This window comes from Protopterus annectens, chromosome 6.part0 (genome assembly GCF_019279795.1).
Source record: "Protopterus annectens isolate FY-2018-M chromosome 6.part0, PAN1.0, whole genome shotgun sequence".
Lineage (NCBI taxonomy): Eukaryota > Metazoa > Chordata > Ceratodontiformes > Protopteridae > Protopterus > Protopterus annectens.
In genome coordinates, this window is record NC_056737.1 from 1515858214 (window position 1) to 1515875733 (window position 17520).

General features: G+C 39.3%; 1 protein-coding gene across 1 annotated transcript in view; it reads right to left on the reverse strand.

Annotated features, from left to right (window-relative positions):
* Positions 1–17520, reverse strand: part of CCDC93 (coiled-coil domain containing 93) — a gene marked incomplete in the record, with an annotated part of 1282969 nt that overhangs the window by 534791 nt on the left and 730658 nt on the right.

Here is a 17520-nt window from a genome sequence, read left to right on the forward strand (position 1 = left end):
AGTCTACAGGAACACAACTTTTTTATGATTTTACATCTTTTAATGACAAACAAGGTTCTGGTCCTGCTTTTTCTGACGCTTTCTCTAAAATATCAAAATCTGCAGATATAACATTGCAGTAGTTTTTTTTATTACATAACATTACAGCATGCTAATGCGTGTTTGAAAGACATAACCCTATTTTGTCAGTGTCCAACATATCCTGATGTATTTTGACTATTTCCTTGCTCATTCCCAATATTAGATGCATTACTTAACACACCATTAATGCAATGTTCATGACAAGCTCTAAATTAATGTGTCACCCAATTGCATTTTACATACTAGCAACATTTCAACTGAAGTCAAACTTTTTACCCTGTACAATTGACTCAATAATATTTTTCACATAATCATTGTACATACTTTATAATCAATACAAGTGAATAAGCTATCCATATTAAATTTCTTAAAAACAGTCATATCCAAAAAGTAACCTTATTATTGTGTGTGAATTTCAAAAATTCAGTTGTGCTGTTCATAAAATAAAAAAAAAATCTACTTTTAATACCATTGTTCCATTTTAAAACAATATTGTCAATAAATGATTATAAAAAGTCACCATATCGAAAAAGGACTGTTATAAGCAATGTTCTTCTCCCACAGCAAGAGGTTCTCCCATTCGATTCTCGGCTGGAGCGACTTCTGTGTGAAGTCTGCATGTCCTTCTCATGGTCGAGTGGCGTTCGAAAGACATAAATAAATTGGCGTGCCTTCGTTGAAGGTTGGGCATCGAGCTGGCACCTCGGCACTGTAAAAATCTACTGCCAATCATTAGCGGACCGGAGTTCTGCTGGAGCGACCCTTAACCAGGAAAAGCCGAAAGAACAACAACAACATAAGCAATGTTCTTCTCCCAACACATCTTGCTAGGGTGACAAAGTTGATGCCATCATGGCACCCATGGTCACGACTATTAGCTATTGGAAAAACCTTACCACTAAAAGGGAAAAAAATATTAGTTAAAAATATTCAGTGCCTTTCATTACAAACGATCTCACTAACAAGATAATCCCATTCCAATAAAAAACTGGTTACCCATTCCATTCCAAAATCACGAGAAATATCAGAATAAGGACTGGACTTCAACTATTAATAAAATATGCATATTTTACTGTTTTTTTGCATTACATTTTTGAGGATGGTCAGTTTTTTTTTTTTTTTTTTGGAAACAGTTCCATTTTTGTAATACTTAATTGTATTTATGTTTAGTTTATTATTATTTTTATTTTAAATTTGTTAACTTGGTAAGTGGGCAGGTGGGACAACCACTTTCAGCCTCATCCCAGGGCAAACATGGCAATTATAGGATACAAAATAATTAGTCAACAGTTCAGACATAAAAAGAGACTGCATTGGACATTGAAGTTAACAGAAATGCAACTGTATAGGTCTTTTTTCAGTATCCTTGAGTAAAACATTTTAAGAGTCCATTATACAAACAAATTACAAACAGTTCTATCACTATTCTGAAGATACAAGAAAAAGAACCCATACAACATTAAAAAGATTACTAGTTGTTGGTTAGTGGGAGACATAATTACTGAGTGTTTTACAATTCAGTATTTTTACTAGTCAGTGTTTTGTGCAGTCTTTTTTGTTTATATAGTTTGATGTTTATTGTTTTGTGTTTGGTACATTTCATGATATAATCATACACTCACATATACATTTATAAATACATAGGTATGTGGGATATTTACTATATAAACCACTTATGCAATAAATAAAATATGGGTGCATACTAAATTATCCATGTGCAGTACACGGAGATTCATAAATAAGACCATTCAAGCACTGGCACTATCTTGATCCAACAAGCATTACAAACAGCATTTTTTCCAAGCTGACAAGATTCCTGCGCTCCCTTCTCACCTCTGCAATTTAATATATCAAGTTCTGGATTGCACAGAAGTGATGAAAAGGACCAAAACTCTTATGTCACCATTTCCCAATCTTAACAAAACATAGTACATACCATTCCTTTACAAAGTAAGTGAAAAATATGCAGCTATCCACCGACATTCACTATGCATAGGTGATATGCATACATTAAGTAGGTACGCAAGTGCAGAAAACATTTAGGAAATAAGACAATGTCACTTCGTTACATTTATACAAAACCTCTTGCATTCTAAACCATAATAATAATAAAAAGAACCTCATTCAAGTGCGTGTGCATTTTTTTAATAAGGAAGTGTCAGTGTTTTCTTTTTTATGCAATTAAAAAATTGTTTCAAACTCTGAAGAAACATGAAGTTCTTGAACTGGAGTGATGAGTAGTACTCTAATTGCACAGAACGAAAGCACTCATTCTTTTTCTTAAGCTGTTAATGTCTGGATAAGCTTTCATTTGAATTTAAAACTTTATTAGTATTTTTTGAGTACTCTCCCTAGCCTAGAGCTTGCTAAGAGTTTGTTTGTTTTATTTCATACCCTAAGCACTGTTAAATCCAGGTTACAGCACAGTTCATAGTTCATAGATTAGTACTAGGCTAACTGTCCTTGTGGGCTATTTAAAGCCTAGCCAATTACCCAATGTCAGAATCAAACCCTGCACCTTTTGTCTGTAAGGTAAACACCTTAACTATTATGCCAACCTCCCACAGCAGTTGTAGATAAACTATTTGTACATCTAAGCCTATTCACAGATTCAGAGAGTCAACAATCTGAATGACAGATATCTAAACATGTAGCCAACTTTATATATTTTATTTGCATACTTTGATTTTCGATCCTAGCAGTTCACACAGTCTATGAATTTCTAGTCCTCAGAGCTTGAAAATTCTGTATAGTTCCCTTCATAAGACAGTATTAAGCTGCTATAAACAAACACAAACATGCATTTAAATTCAATTTTACTTGCAGCTATTAAGGCCCTCAATCTGCTTGTTTGTAACAAGTGCAGTATACTGACCCCTAATAATCACTGTGGGGTGTAAGGTGCTATGATTCTGGAGCATTATGGGAGAAGGAGTCCACACACATGCTCTGAATGGAAGAAGCCATGTTCCAATTTTTATTAAAGGGAGTTCCAGAAGCACGATGAGAAAGACACTGGCTTCTGACACAAGGGGACAGAGCTTGATGGAAAAGACTAGAAAATGTCCATGGGAATCAAACTGAAACAGGCAAAGCAGCTGGCAAGTTTAGATAGCCTATCATGAATGTTTTCAGAGGCACACATTGTCCTGAAAAGACTAAAATGAAATGACATGAAATTATCAAAGTTTCAATTTAATTTTGCTTGGAAGAGGAGATGTGCTGGACTTAGATACAGAGACATAACTAGCACCTTAAGTAAAGCTGACTTTCAATTTGCATTTGTAGTTTGTGTGTGTTCTGTGGAAGCTGGTGATATAAATAGTTCTCCTTTACTAATGAAAATAGGTCAGAAAGTCTCGCGACATTAAAGGAAAATGGTGAGTGATGCTGAACGTGTTTTCATTGAGATAACAATTCCTCCAAAATACAAGTGATGGAGAATAACGGAACTGTTAATTTCTGTTACTATTGACCACAATTAGATTGTATGTAAAATGCAATGGCAATACAAGTCTAATGAAAGTCTATTTCAAAGTGTGTACTGAAATGGGGGTGTTGTTGCCTCACAGCAAGAGGTTCTCCCGTTCGATTCTCGGCTTGGGTTGGGGAGTGCCTTCTGTGTTGAGTCTGCATGCCCTCCCCATGGTCGAGTGGGCGTTTGAAAGACATGCGTTGAATGGGAGTGCCTTGTTGAAGGTTGGGCATCGGGCTGGCAACTCGACACCATAAAAACCAACTGCCAATCATTAGCGGACCGGAGTTCCGCTGTGGCGACCCCCTAACTGGGAAAAGCTGAAAGACCAACAACAACAATTGAAATGGGGGTGCGGAGGCACCCATCTCAAAAAGGCACTGCTGAATTAATTCCTAACTGAGTGCTGACTAATTTCTCTTCGCCAAACTCAAATCAAGGAGACAGACAAAAGCTGGACTTTAATAAGTCTGAAGTAAAAACAGCAAATAGTAAATTAAGTTTAGAAGAGTTTTACAAGACAAACAGTGCTGGAATGGCAAGTACTGCTGAGTGCACTATTACACGATATGAAATTGCTATAATGTTGCTTGCCAATGATATGCATTGTGAATGTGCCAGATTGCTGAAATAAATCAATTGGAAACTATGTTGTTGTAGCAGAAAGTGTGCACTCAATAAATATTGGTTAAAAATGACTGAAACAGTAATATACAAAGTTGTGCTGAGCTCTCAAATTAAAAACATGCATCTTACAGCAAATTAAAGTAAAATTAATTAACTATGACAGTAAAAAGGGGGTACACTGTTGTGTGTTACAAGAAACAAAGAAATGTTGTGCTGCTTGCCAGCATTGAGAAACAAGAGGCAAAAATGTAATATGAGATACAGCAACAAGGTTTCACAAAAGACAGGGCTGCTGGGCAAGCAAGGCTGTTCACAAACATTTGAAGCAGAATCAGTATGCTTTGCATCAAAATATTTCTGACAAGAAGCAGCAAATGGTTGTGTTGAGTCAGATTTTATAACTGTGCAAAAAAATCTTATCTGAAAATCATGTTGCTTGCTCTACAGATTATAAGACAGCTGTGAAGTATGGAGGTTGGATTTAAAATAATATGTGTTATGAAACAAAAACTTGTAGAAGGGCAATGGGATTTGTTCAAGAAATATTTATACAACAAAGGGCAACAAGAGAAGGCAAACATTGTTTGGCTTTGTGAGAAGAAACCAGGGCATTAACTGAGTGTAGAAATGCTAAGACAGCCATAGAACAGAAAGAATCAAACCCAAATTGAGGACGGCTGATTTCTAGAAATGAAAATGCGTACAAAGCTTTTAAAAGTTGATTTTTGGCACTGGTGAGTAAAAGAGATACTAAAATAAAACAAATTGTTTATTTGTCCAACAGTTTCACTGTTTCAACATGTACAGAAATTTACCAGGAAACTAGAAAGTACTAAAACAAATGAAATCACAAGCTACAAAGGAAAAGTTTGTTTTAAAGAGTTGGCAAACAGTGTTGTTGTTGGTTTTTTTGGCTTTTCCCGGTTAGGGGTCGCCACAGCGGAACTCTGGTTCGCTTATGATTGGCAGTAGATTTTTACGTGCCGAGTTGCAAGCCCTGACGCACAACCTTCAACGAAGGTACGCCCATTCACGCATGTCTCCACACAGAAGACGCTCTAGCTGAGAATCGAACAGGACAATGTCTTACTGTGAGGCGACAACGCTACCACAGCACCACCACCACAGTTTTTTTGGTTGGAAAACAGTGTATCATTTGGAAAAACAACAAAGTGACCTAGTAATGGCATAAAAAAGAAAGAAAGAAGTCAGTTTCAGGCCCAAGCAAACACTGTATATTTACAGAATGAGAAGAAAGAATTGTTGCACAGCTACAAATGATTACTTTTAGATCAAAAAAACATTGTTAAAGTGACACAATGTGCAAGCCAAAAGGAACTAAATATAAAACTACAAAGAACACAATACAAAGTCAAGAAATGCACGTGTGCATGATAAAGGAACCCAGCTTATATACACTGACCAGTGAGAAGCTTAAAAAGGCTGTATGTAAAGAAATACAGAGATGCAGTAACAGTTACATAAATGCACTTAACACATCCAGGAGCTGAAATAAAAGTGAAAAAGAGTGAAGACCTTGTTAATATATGTAGGAAGAAAAGAGAAAGTTGCATTGCCAGATGAATGAACATCTATTTTTGAGCTAACCACTAACTTAAAATCTACACGTTGAAAATAAAAACCACAGCAAATCTCTGAAGAAAGCAAATAGTAAATAAAGACGAGGTCCGTCAGTCCTTGCTTCTTATTCTATGCTAATATAAACTGGTCATACTGCTGTAATAAACAATTAGAAAATAACTCCCACAAGCAGAAAGACACTCGCACTAACCTTTTGATGCTGAAAGAGGTGACTATTATAGGAGCAGCATAGTTATTTGGAGTCTGAAAGCTATAAAAAGAACTGTGCTAAAGGCCAGGCTGGAGCATCTGGTGTAATTATAGAAAGTGCAGTTGTGTCTCCTTGCCATAAATGTGATGCTAGAGTGTTTACTCGCTGCTGCTTTTGCAGTAATAACAATATGGATTATCCTTGCTGTGGTAGTACTTGGCCAGCTGAATACCAGAGACTTAAATCCCTCCCCCTGAGCTGGCAGAGGCCCTAATTGTGATGTCAGGATGTCTCTGTACAAAGGTCGATGCCCACTACCATTTTATCTGGTCTTTACTGCCCTCAAAGGAGCCGCATAGTCCGAGTCTCAGGCCAGGAGCACAAGGCATACACAATCCCTAATGAACTCAAGCAGTAGTAAGCTATAGGCCTAAAGGAGGAAGGGAGGGGTGGGATGGGTTGGTAGAGGAAAGAGAAGGAAGGGTTAGAAAAAGGGTGCCCATCCAAACCACAAGTAATCACAGAGCGGGAAGGAGGGAGGGAAAACCTACTGCAACAATAAAGACACTCGAATATCTGCAAATATGATAAATAGAACTGCACTAGATTCATCATGTTTCACTGTTACAGTAATTAACATGAGAAGATTCAGAAAGCTATAAAGGGAAGGCTGGGAACTAATCTAGCTGAAGCTAGATTGCCCTGAAACACAACAAAGTCAAAGAAGGCTCTAGTTTAGGAAAAGGCGGGAAAGTTACAGTTTTTAGTAAAGATATGGACATGTGTCAGCCTCCAGAATTTGCATGGTAGGAACTCGTCTAAGGAAAGCATTAGTAGTAGCTGCAGCCCTAGTAGAATGTGCCCTGATATTATCAGGGGTCTGTTGTCTACGATGAAGGTAGCAAAAGAAGATGCAGCTACAAATCCATTTTGAAATGGTGTGCTGCTAGTACTTTCTATCTTGTTGGTTGTGAAGGCCACAAAGAGCTAGTTTGTTTTCCCAAAGTTCTTTGTCCTGTCAAGATAGAATCCGAGTGGTTTCTGTAACCTAATTATTGTAGGATCTGCTCCCTCCTACTTTGGGGAAGATGAAAGAAAGCAGGAAGGTGTATAGGCTGGTTTAACAACACTTCGGTGACCACCATTGGCATGAAGCAGGGATCAGTCCTGACAGAAACTCTGTCTTGGTGAAAGACCAGAAAAGGTTGAATGCACATAAGGGCTTACACTTCCAAGACCCTCCTAACAGAGGTAACAGTCACTAAAAAAGTGGTTTACCATGACAGAATTTTACGTCAGCCTTGGCTGCAGGTTCAAAATGAGGCAGAGTAAGTTTTTCTAAAACAAAACTGAATTCCCAGAATGGAGAAGGAGCTCTCCTCAGTGGACTGAGGTGAACCATACCTTTTAGAAACTGTTTCACAAGAGATTAACAGAAATGAGGGGGTGACATAGGAAGGCATGCAAAAATGGCTGAAGAATGCATCTTGATGGAAGAGTAAGATAAACCCAATTTTAAATAACTTAGGTAGGACTGCACTTGAGGGGGCTCTGTAGACCTTGAAATGGTGCATCAAAAACTTTTCGATATTGATACGTATGGTTTTCTTGTGCTTTATTTTCTAGCTTCCCTCAGAATAGTCAGTATACCCTTGTCCAAAGAACTTCCTTAAGGGGCAGTCAATAAAACAGCCATTCTGTCAGCCTCAAGGTGGTCAGACTGCAGTTTATAATAGCTCCTATGTTCTGTGTTAACAGGTTTACCTTTTGAGGCCGTAACCATGGTTTTTCCTTGCTCAGGTTGTTGAGCAGAGGAAACCAATGTTGCCTCAGCTGAAAAAGTGTAATTGAAATCACTCTTAGCCCTTCCTCACTGATCTACACCACTACTTTGGGAGGAGAGATATGGGAGGGAATGCATAAAGAAACAGCCATGACCAAGAAAAGAAGGCATCCATCCTCTTGGCCTTGGAATCTGTGGCCACTGTGTACAATTTGTTCAGCTGTTTGTTTTTTGACTTGAAGAAAAAATATCTATTTCTGGCACACTCCATGACTGGATGATGGGTCTGAATACATCCCGGTTTAGATTCCAGTCATGAGGGTTTACCTCTGACCTGCTAAGGTGATCGGCCAAAAAGGTTGTTTTCCCCCTGGCAGTTACTGGACCTTTAGGCATAGTCCCATGGAAGGAGCACAGTCCCACAGAAGCATTGTTATGCAACACAGAGGGTAAGAATGAATACCTCCAGCTTACTTATATACCAGATCACTGTGGTGTTTGTTTAAATTAGTACAGTTCCAGGCTTCGATACATCCTTGAATGGTAGTGTGCTTTTCATACATCCTTTATTGGTAGTGCGCACTTCAGCACAATCAACTATTTGAGGTACGCGTGACATTTTAAGAAGTCTGTGACCCACTTTCCTTGTATTTGAAGCCCATCTGCATGTGCACCCCAAGCCAGGTCTGAAGCATCTATGGTCACAATCTGGCTTGGAGAGGGAATCCTGAAAAGAACCCTACCATTTTACCTGCAGGCTGAGATCCGCCATGCCAGCATCTTTATGAAGCAAGGTAAGAGGTGAATTTTGTGGTTCAGTGCTGACAACGCACATTCTCAAGGTACCAATGAAGCTTTCTCATTTGCAGTCACACTAGAGGTACCATTTAGGATAAGGCTCTAAGGTTCATAGGCACGTAACTAGGGTATTGGCCCTAAGGCCTATATAAGCCTAGCCAAAAAGTTACCCCGGCTTTTGCCACCCAAGAAAATTATTTTCCTGTGCCCCTGTCAAGCAGAGCCACAGAGGTGATTTCCAGGGTGAATTTCCTATTTCCATCCAGTCATCAAGAGTTTACTTGAAGAGTGCTAATGAGGAGCTTTGTTTGATATAGATAGGTAGCTTGTTCCAGAGTATGGGAAGTCTCTGGGACAGGAATCTATCCCTCCAGCATGTTCTGTTTATTGTGGTGACAAAGTTTAGGTCCCTACAGCATGTAGCTCGGAGAGATTGGGATTTCTTTAAGTGGAGCATGTCCAAAAACTCTGGGTTTGACATAGCTTTGTATGTTAGGCAGAGATTGCCTCTGAGTAGGTGATATGCGATGGAATAAAGCTGGAGTTTTTTGAGACGGTCTGTGTAGGGAATCTGTTTGAGGCCAGTAATCCTCTTTGTGAAGTATTTCTGTGGCCTTTCCAGTTGTTGTAGATGTTTTATGAGTACATACCAAAAGGGGCGTTGTACTCTATAATGGGTCTAATGAGTGATTAGTAGAGGGGAACAATGACCTCTTTTTTTCCTGGATGAGAAACCTTTTGTGATGAGTTGTGCCATGTAGAAGGATTTCCGGACTACTGTGGTGATGTGATTATCAAAGGAGACACTACTGTCCACCTGTGTCCCAAGGTCTCTTATCACACTTTCGGTGTTAAGTAGGCTACCACCTACGTAGTAGTTCATGGGTAACAAGAGTTTTTACCAAAGGGGATGTCAATGCACTTCTTGGCATTGAGCTTGAGGCCATGGCTTTGACACCAGGCATCTGTCTCAGTAAGGCCCTTTTGTAGGATGTCCACATTGTTAGGAGTTTCGATTATTTATTTTATTTATTTATTTTACATCTGTTGACCGGGATTGTCCAACTGAACTGAAGAGCCCTTTTTCAGCTGAGGCCCAGGGAGAAAAGCTCCAACATATTATACAATTTTCATTATAAGTTAGCATTAAACAGCAATGTTACAGGATTATTACAAGGCATTAAGTAGTAATACAATGTTATACAGTGTCAGTAATCTGGAGTATAGCATAACTATTTCAAGATGTCTAAAAAGAAATATGTCATTAAGATGAGTACAGTTTTTGGGGTAAGTGGTTACAAAAACCCAGTTTTATCATGATGTAGTTGCATGAAGGCAAGACAATTACAATAGAATGTTTCTCTGAGGCAATTTACTTAATAGAGTTTAGAAGACAGTAGAAAGAGTAGTCAAGGAAGATTAGAGAGACCTAGTGAGAAGAGTGAGTTAAGGGCAGAAAGTAGATTAAGGTATGAGAAAGTAGGGGATGTTCAAGGAGGGAGAGTACAGTGGCAGGACCAGTGACTTTTAAAGTGCTCTTTGGTTGCTTTCTTAAATTGTTTAGGATGTGTAAGGGCCCTGATTTCTAGTGGGAGCCTATTCCAGGCAATAGTGGGGTGATAGCTGTACATGTTGCATCCAAATTTAGACTTGGGTTTGTAGATTTGTAGTAGGTCTTCGTTAGAGCTTCGAAGATGTCTGGAGGGAGAATGATGGGAGATGAGAGTGGATAGCGCTGGGCAGTAGGAAGGCTGGTACAGAATAAAATGGATGATCTGGAGTTGGAAAAGAAGAAGCTGGTGGGGTAATTCAAGCCAGTTTAGGTGTTTTAGAGAGAGATAGTGATGGGATTTGTAGGTTAGTTGGGCACCAAATCTAGCTACCTTGTTGTAGGTATATTCGAGTTTGGTCAGGAGTGCTGAGTTAAGATTTGTGAGAATTTGAGAATTGTACATTAGACTGAGTAGAAGGTAGGTAAGAGAGAGACTAATCTTGGCTTCAGAGGTAAGGAATTTCTTGTTGTGGTAAAGGAGCCCTAGTTTTGAATGAGTCTTTTTGATACAATTATCAACATGCAAGTCAAATTTAAGCTAATCGTCAATGGTTACGCCTAAGAGCTTAGTACTGGATTCTACCTGAATGGGAGTGTTATTAAGGGACTGTATAGAAAAGGAGGGTTTAATATTGCTGAACTTTTTAGGTAGGAAGAGTAACAGCTTTGTTTATTTAGGGTTAAGGATGAGCTGGTTGTTGGAGAGACATGTTTCAACTACGTTAAAAGATGCCTGTGTAGCTGAGAAGAGCTTAGAGGGAGGGTTGGCTGTGGTGATGACTGTAGAGTCATCTGCGTATTGCACTAAAGATGACTGAGGACAGGAGGTATAGAGCTGATTAGTAAAGATATTAAAAAGTAAAGGCCCTAGGACAGACCCTTGAGGTACACCCATTTTGACAGGGAGAGGAGGGGAGAGTGCAGAGTGCCATCTCACTGATTGAGATCTATCAATGAGGTAGCTGGAGAACCATGCAACAGTATCAGAGGAGACGTTGAGGTTATGCAGTCTGTACAGCAGAAGAAACTGTGAGACAGTGTCGAAAGCTTTTGAGAGGTCCAAGAATAAGCAACAAATAAGTTTATGGTCGTCCATGACTATAGAGACAGTGTTGAGGAAGGATAATAGAGATGTTAGTGGTGCTATATTTGGGTCTGAAGCCATATTGAGTGGGTGTAAGCAGATTTTCCTGTATTAGATACTGCATAACTTATTTATGAATATATTTTTTTAGTACTTTAGAGAGAGGGGAGAGGATAGCGATAGGTCTAAAGTTGGAGATATCAGAGGAGTTACCTCCTTTGTGTATAGGTAGAGTGTAGTATTATTTCCAGATGGAAAGGACTTTAGATTCAGAGACGGAGCGATTAATTAGGATAGATACAGGGAGAGCAAGAGAGTCAGCTGCTAGTAGAAGAAAAGTGGAAGGAATATTGTCAGCTGATGCTGAGCATGGTTTTAATTTAGAGAGTAGCGTTTTGATGTAGCTAGTAGGTACAGGTTTGAGGGAGAAGGTATTTGAGGAGACAGTATTAGGAGTAGGTTCAGAAAAGTTGGAGATGTTTGTAGTAGAGGAGTTTGGGTTAGGGTTCAGTAGCATATATACTGAATTGATAAAGTAAGTATTGAAGATAGTGGCAGTTTCTTCAGATGTCTTGTCTGGCATGGATTGGGGGAGCTAAGATTACCGGGATGTAATATTTGGTTAATAGAGCTCCAGAATTTTTTAGGATTAGATTTTAGGGCTGTGGGATGTTTGTTATAGAAGTCCTTTTTATCTTTGTTTATGTGTTTTTTTTTGTCAGATTTCTGAGTTCTTTATATTTCTGTAAGTCTGCAGGGAGCTTAGTTTGTGACCATTTTTTCTATAGTTTGTCTCTAGTTATCATAAGGGTACGAGTGGCTTTTAAAAGCCACAGAGATATGGTGGACTTAATATGGACTTTGCGAGGGGGAGCAAGTGATTCTAAGATGCTAAGGAGGGTGGAGTTGAAAGCTAGGACTGCTTCTTCTAGTGGGAGTTGAGTAAGGAGTTTCCAGTTTACTTTAGAGAGGAGGGCATTAAAGGTTTCTGGATGGAAGTTTTAGAGTTTACGCCGAGTGAAAAATTAAAGCAGTTTTGAGAAGTGGGGAGTGAACCTAAACACTTTTATACAGGAATGATCGCTCAGGGTATTTGGTAGGGTTTCAGGGTTATGATATTTGGAAGGATTAGATACAAGTACCCAGTCAATAAGAGCACTAGATGTGTGAGGGGTGTTTGTATGAGTAGGTTGGGAGATTGGCTGTGTACAGCCATATAAATTAATATGAGTATTAGAGTTTGGATAATTGAGAGTTAACCAATTAATGTTGACATCCCCAAGGAGGATAGTTTCATTAGGGATGTATTGAGAAAAGTATGAAAGAATATTTTTGAGCAGAGGAATGTTGTCTCCTGGAGGAATATAGATGGCTGCTACTGTGATAGTGGTGTGGTCATTTATTTTAAGGTTAGCTGTCAGTAGTTCAGCAGGAGAAAAGGATGGGATAGGTTTCATAATACTTGGAATGGTGAGGTAGTTGGAGTAGAGGATGGCAACGCCACCCCCTTTTTTGTTTTGACGATCTATGCGGAGTATATTATAACCGGGGGGAGAATGTCTTTATCAGAGGGTTGGGGTTTTAGCCAAGTTTCTGTTAGGGTGGATGACATCAGGGGTGTGGATGGCTATCCAAGCATGGATTTCTTTAACTATGTTTAGAATACTACGGGCATTCACAGAGTAAAAGGAAATATGTTTGCTCGGAGAGGATGAGTTTATTAAGTTGGGAGAGGTAGAGTTATGCCTGGTGGGGTGATGGATGGGCCCAGGATTTGGATGCATGCCACCTGATAGAAGCAGGGCTACATGAAGCTGGTAAAGTTTGAAATTAAATGGCTTGTAAGTCAAGTACTTAGTCTTGGTTTTAGATGCTAGAGAGTGAGGGGAAGAAAGTTTGATTTTAGCAGAGGGATGTTCATGGAAAAGACAGAGGAGGAGACTGTAACAGTACTGCAGAAATGGCTAAAATTATGGCTCCTAGTTTGCAGTCATCTGCAAACTTCATTGGCCAAAGACCTTCTGTGTTAGCCTGTACTTCAGAAAAGTAGATATCAAACAGGAGAGGACCCATGAGTGAACCTTGTGGTACTCCACTTGTCACTATTGGTCTGAAGTCGGATTTGGAGTCTGCTACTTTCACAGTATGGGTTCGGTCAGTAAGCCAGTTGGCAGACCATCTTGTGATATAGGGATTTATACCTAGTTTAGTGAGTTTATCTATAATTCCAGAGTGGGGGATGGTGTCAAAAGCCTTGGCGAGATCTAGATAGGCTGTGTGAACCACCTTACCCTCGTCTACGACTTTGGTGACTGCTTCAAAGAAGTCTATCAAGTTTAGGAGACATGATCTGCCTTTTACATACCCGAACTTTGTGGGGTCCAGAGTTTGGAGATTACCAATGTCTTTGTTTATAAGTTCCATGATGATATGTTCCATGGCCTTGCAGACCAGGCTTGTTAAGCTAATGAGGCGGTAGTTCCCGAGGTCCACGGTGACTCCTCCTTTGTAGAGTGGGATAACCGTCGCTGTGCACCATTCAGTGGGCACAAGGCCTGAGGTGAGGCTATGACTGAACATGGTGCTTACGTGGGGTGCCAGTTCATTCTGTAGTTCATGTAGAATGCAGCCTGGGATGTTGTCAGGTCCCATGGATGCTGTGTTCTTGGCTTGGGAGAGTGTGTTTTTTACCTATGCAGCCATAATTACACGAACTTTGCATTATTTTGATATAGAGATGGGCTCTTTAGGGGGTGAGAAGGGGGTAAAGTTAGCACTGAACCTATCTGCCAGGATGTTGGCAATATCAATTGGTTCTGATATTTAGTGCCATTGTGCTGTAACTCAGAGCAGATCTGAGTGTTGCCATTGAGATTCTTAACATAGTTATAGAATGCTTTGTGGTTGTCTTTAGAATCAGTGGCAATTTTGTTTTCGCATCTAGCTTTGGAGGATTTTATGAGGGATCTCAGCTTCTTACTGAGGCTGACCAGGGAGTTCCTCCAATCATGGGATTTCACTCTTTTTTGCAACAGTTTTTTTCTTCTGTTGAAGAGTTTGTTTATGGCAGGGGTTGAAGAGTTTGTTTATGGCAGGGGACCACCAGATTGGCTTCCGTTTTTTTGGAGGATAGCATCTTGGTTCTGTTAGGGATAGCACGATCCATGCACTCGTGTAAGTGCTTATAAAGTGCATTTCTGTAGGATCAGGCAGTCATACCTCTACTGTCCATCTGCATGGGTGTCATGAAGTTTGCCACTTCTGTCTTAAGAAGCGTGAAGTTGGCTTTGGAGACATTTTTTATGGTGGTTTCCATAATGGGGGGGGGGGGTGGAGGCAGGATGTGGATGTCTAGGGTGATTAGCTTGTGGTCAGATCTGACCAATGAGGAATTGACCTCTGGTGCGAAACACCAGTCGCCCATGTTTGTAATGACCAGGTATAGGATATTGCTGCCCCTGGTGGGGGTGTGGATAAGTTGATCCAAGGTGTTGGAATTTATGAATTCCAGAAAACGTTGAGCAAAATAGTTGGTGCATGAGTAGTCTTTCCAGTTAATAGTGGGGTAGTTAAAATCACCCATTATTAGGGTGTTGGGTTATACCGTAATATTTTCCAGTGTATCAAGAAATGAGGAGTGGGAATCCTGGGGCATGGTGGGGGATCTGTAACAAGTTACAATTTGGAATGCAGTCTTGCCCAGAGTTAGTTGCACTTGGATAATCTCGGATGCATTATGCTGAGCAACTAGCCTGTTGGTGTGGATATCCGTAATGAATATGGACACGCCTCTCAGCCCTTAGTGTTTCGGCCCAGGTTAGGACTTCTCTTACAGAGATTTCTGAAGGAGTGATGTAAAGTACTGCATTAGAAAAGTCATCTTTTCCTCTGGGAGGGGAGACCTCTGTAGATGTCTGTCCAATAAGCCACATGAAACACCAGTTTTGTGATTAGGTATGGTTTGACTTTTTCAGATTTAGGGTTAAGCTTAAGTTTGAGAAAATATTCATGGTCAGGCAAAGGGAGGACAGCAGATCTTCAACTGAGTTTGTCTGGATCACACAATTGTTCAGTTTGTCAGTGTTCAGATAATGTGAATGCCTTTTGTCCTGAAAAGACACTTACTGGAGCTAGACTCTTTGTGAATATTCTGGACACAGTATACGAGCCAAAGAGCAGAGCATCAAACAGATAATTTTGCCACCTGCTCGGAAACGTAGATGTGTCCTGTGAGACTTTGCTATTGGAATGAGTATGCAAGCATCTTAGATGTAGGGTAACAAATGTCTGGGGTGATAACATTGGCAGACGCCTCTGCAGTGTTAGCATTTTCAACCTGGGAACAAGCAAAAATGTATTTAACCTTTTAAGGTTTAAAATGGATCTCCATGCTCCTCCTTTTCTGGGAATGAAGAATAGTCTTGATTAGTAACCTTTTCCCCTTTCTAGTGCATGGACCATTTCTATGGACCCCCCGCTGTAATGGCAGACCTACTTGAGCTTCCCAGATCTGGTTTCTTGGAGCAGTGCTAACAGGCAAAAGTTAGTCTGCAACCTGTTTTTATTATATCCAGTACCAAGTAATGTTTGTCTATTCCTGGAAGAAGAGGTAAAGACGCAGGACTAGTTTTCTAGATGGTGGAATGAGATGGGGGAGGATTGTGTGGGATTTAAGAGAAAGGGGGCAGGGATGAGTAATGGTTGCTCCCTTTTGGGCACCTGGGGTTGCAGCCCACTAGTTTGATCTGCTTGCCATCTTTTTTTATGCCTTTGAGGTCTCTTTCTTCTGACCCTTCTCTCTCTGCCTAGGCTGGGAGGAAGGAAAGGACCAGGACTTAGTGGGATAACGTCTGATAAACAATGTCATTACTTCCTCCATCAAGACTTCATGACAATATATTTTCAACTGTACTGAAGGGGAGAGCTGCAAAATTATAACTTTTAATCTTGTACATGACAAAATGCATTACATTCAAATATTATGACTTTTTTTAGCATTCAGTTCACTCATTTTTTGATACAGACATTTTTAATTTGATGTCAAGATTTTGATCACTTGACTTTTTGAACATTATTTAATAGTGGATTGCTAGTTTCTTTTCAGTTTGATAACGTCCTAACTGCTCTGAGGACAAAAGTGCTTAACTGTGATTTCATTACACAATTTTACTTTTATTTCGGAGTGTTTGGACTTACTTTAGCATGGTAAATCTATGATAAGGTTAACACTGGGGGGAGCAGTTGTAACACCTTTGCCATTAATCAACATTTTCAGACCAGTGGTTCCTTTCCCTGCAACACTTGTGCAGTTTTCTACTTTTGAGAAAAATTATTTCTTTACTGTACCCACGTCAATTGCTTCAGAAAAACATTTCATATTATATATTTATTGGTTTGGTTTCATATGTACATATCTATACATTTACTTATATGTATGCAGTGTTCATAAGTATATTTACATCTTTAGGTGCATATATATGTGGGTATGTTTATATATATATTTTTATATATTTTTTTTATATATGTTGAAGCAGCTAATTAGCTTCTATTTATGAAGTTGAAACAGTCAAAATGAAATGAATATTAGTTCTAATTGATGACGTGTTGATTCGTTGCACTAACTGAATGTAATAAGATACTATTTAAACAGCACACACACACACACACACACACACACACACACACACACACACACACACACACACACACACAATCTACGCTGAAGTTTTTTTTCTTGTTTGGATTTTTAATACTGATAACGGAACCTGAACCGTTAGTTGTTCCATTATTTTTGCCCTCATCTATTTTACTTTTAATTGTGCTATCATTGCATGTTTGGCTACTTTGTCTTGGTGCCTTATTGTCACATTCGGTTTACTTTACATTATACAGACACGTTCATTACTAAACTCATTCTGATGCCTCTTTTAGAACTTACACTACACATTTCCATATCTGCAGTCAACTTTTTCATCTGCAATTTAGCAAATCACTTTCTTTGCCTTTATAGATTGTCACTTTCCAGTGTCTAGTCCTTTTCCATCAGTAACTTGCTTCACAGAAACACACGTTGTGCCACACACAATTTAATCTGTTGTTAGGGATTCATGTAGATTTTCAAACTCATTGTCCCTAGCTTTATACTTAAGTTCAGTCTAACAAATAGGAATTATTTCATGCCATCACTGATCTCATGAAAAAGTCGAAGTATATTTTAAACTTCTGTTTTAGGAGAGATAAATGTTTTTCTCATTTTCTGATAGCAGAAAAATATATATTTTGACTCCTCTTTTTTAGCTGCTATGTGTAAAAAGAGGCTACTTATACT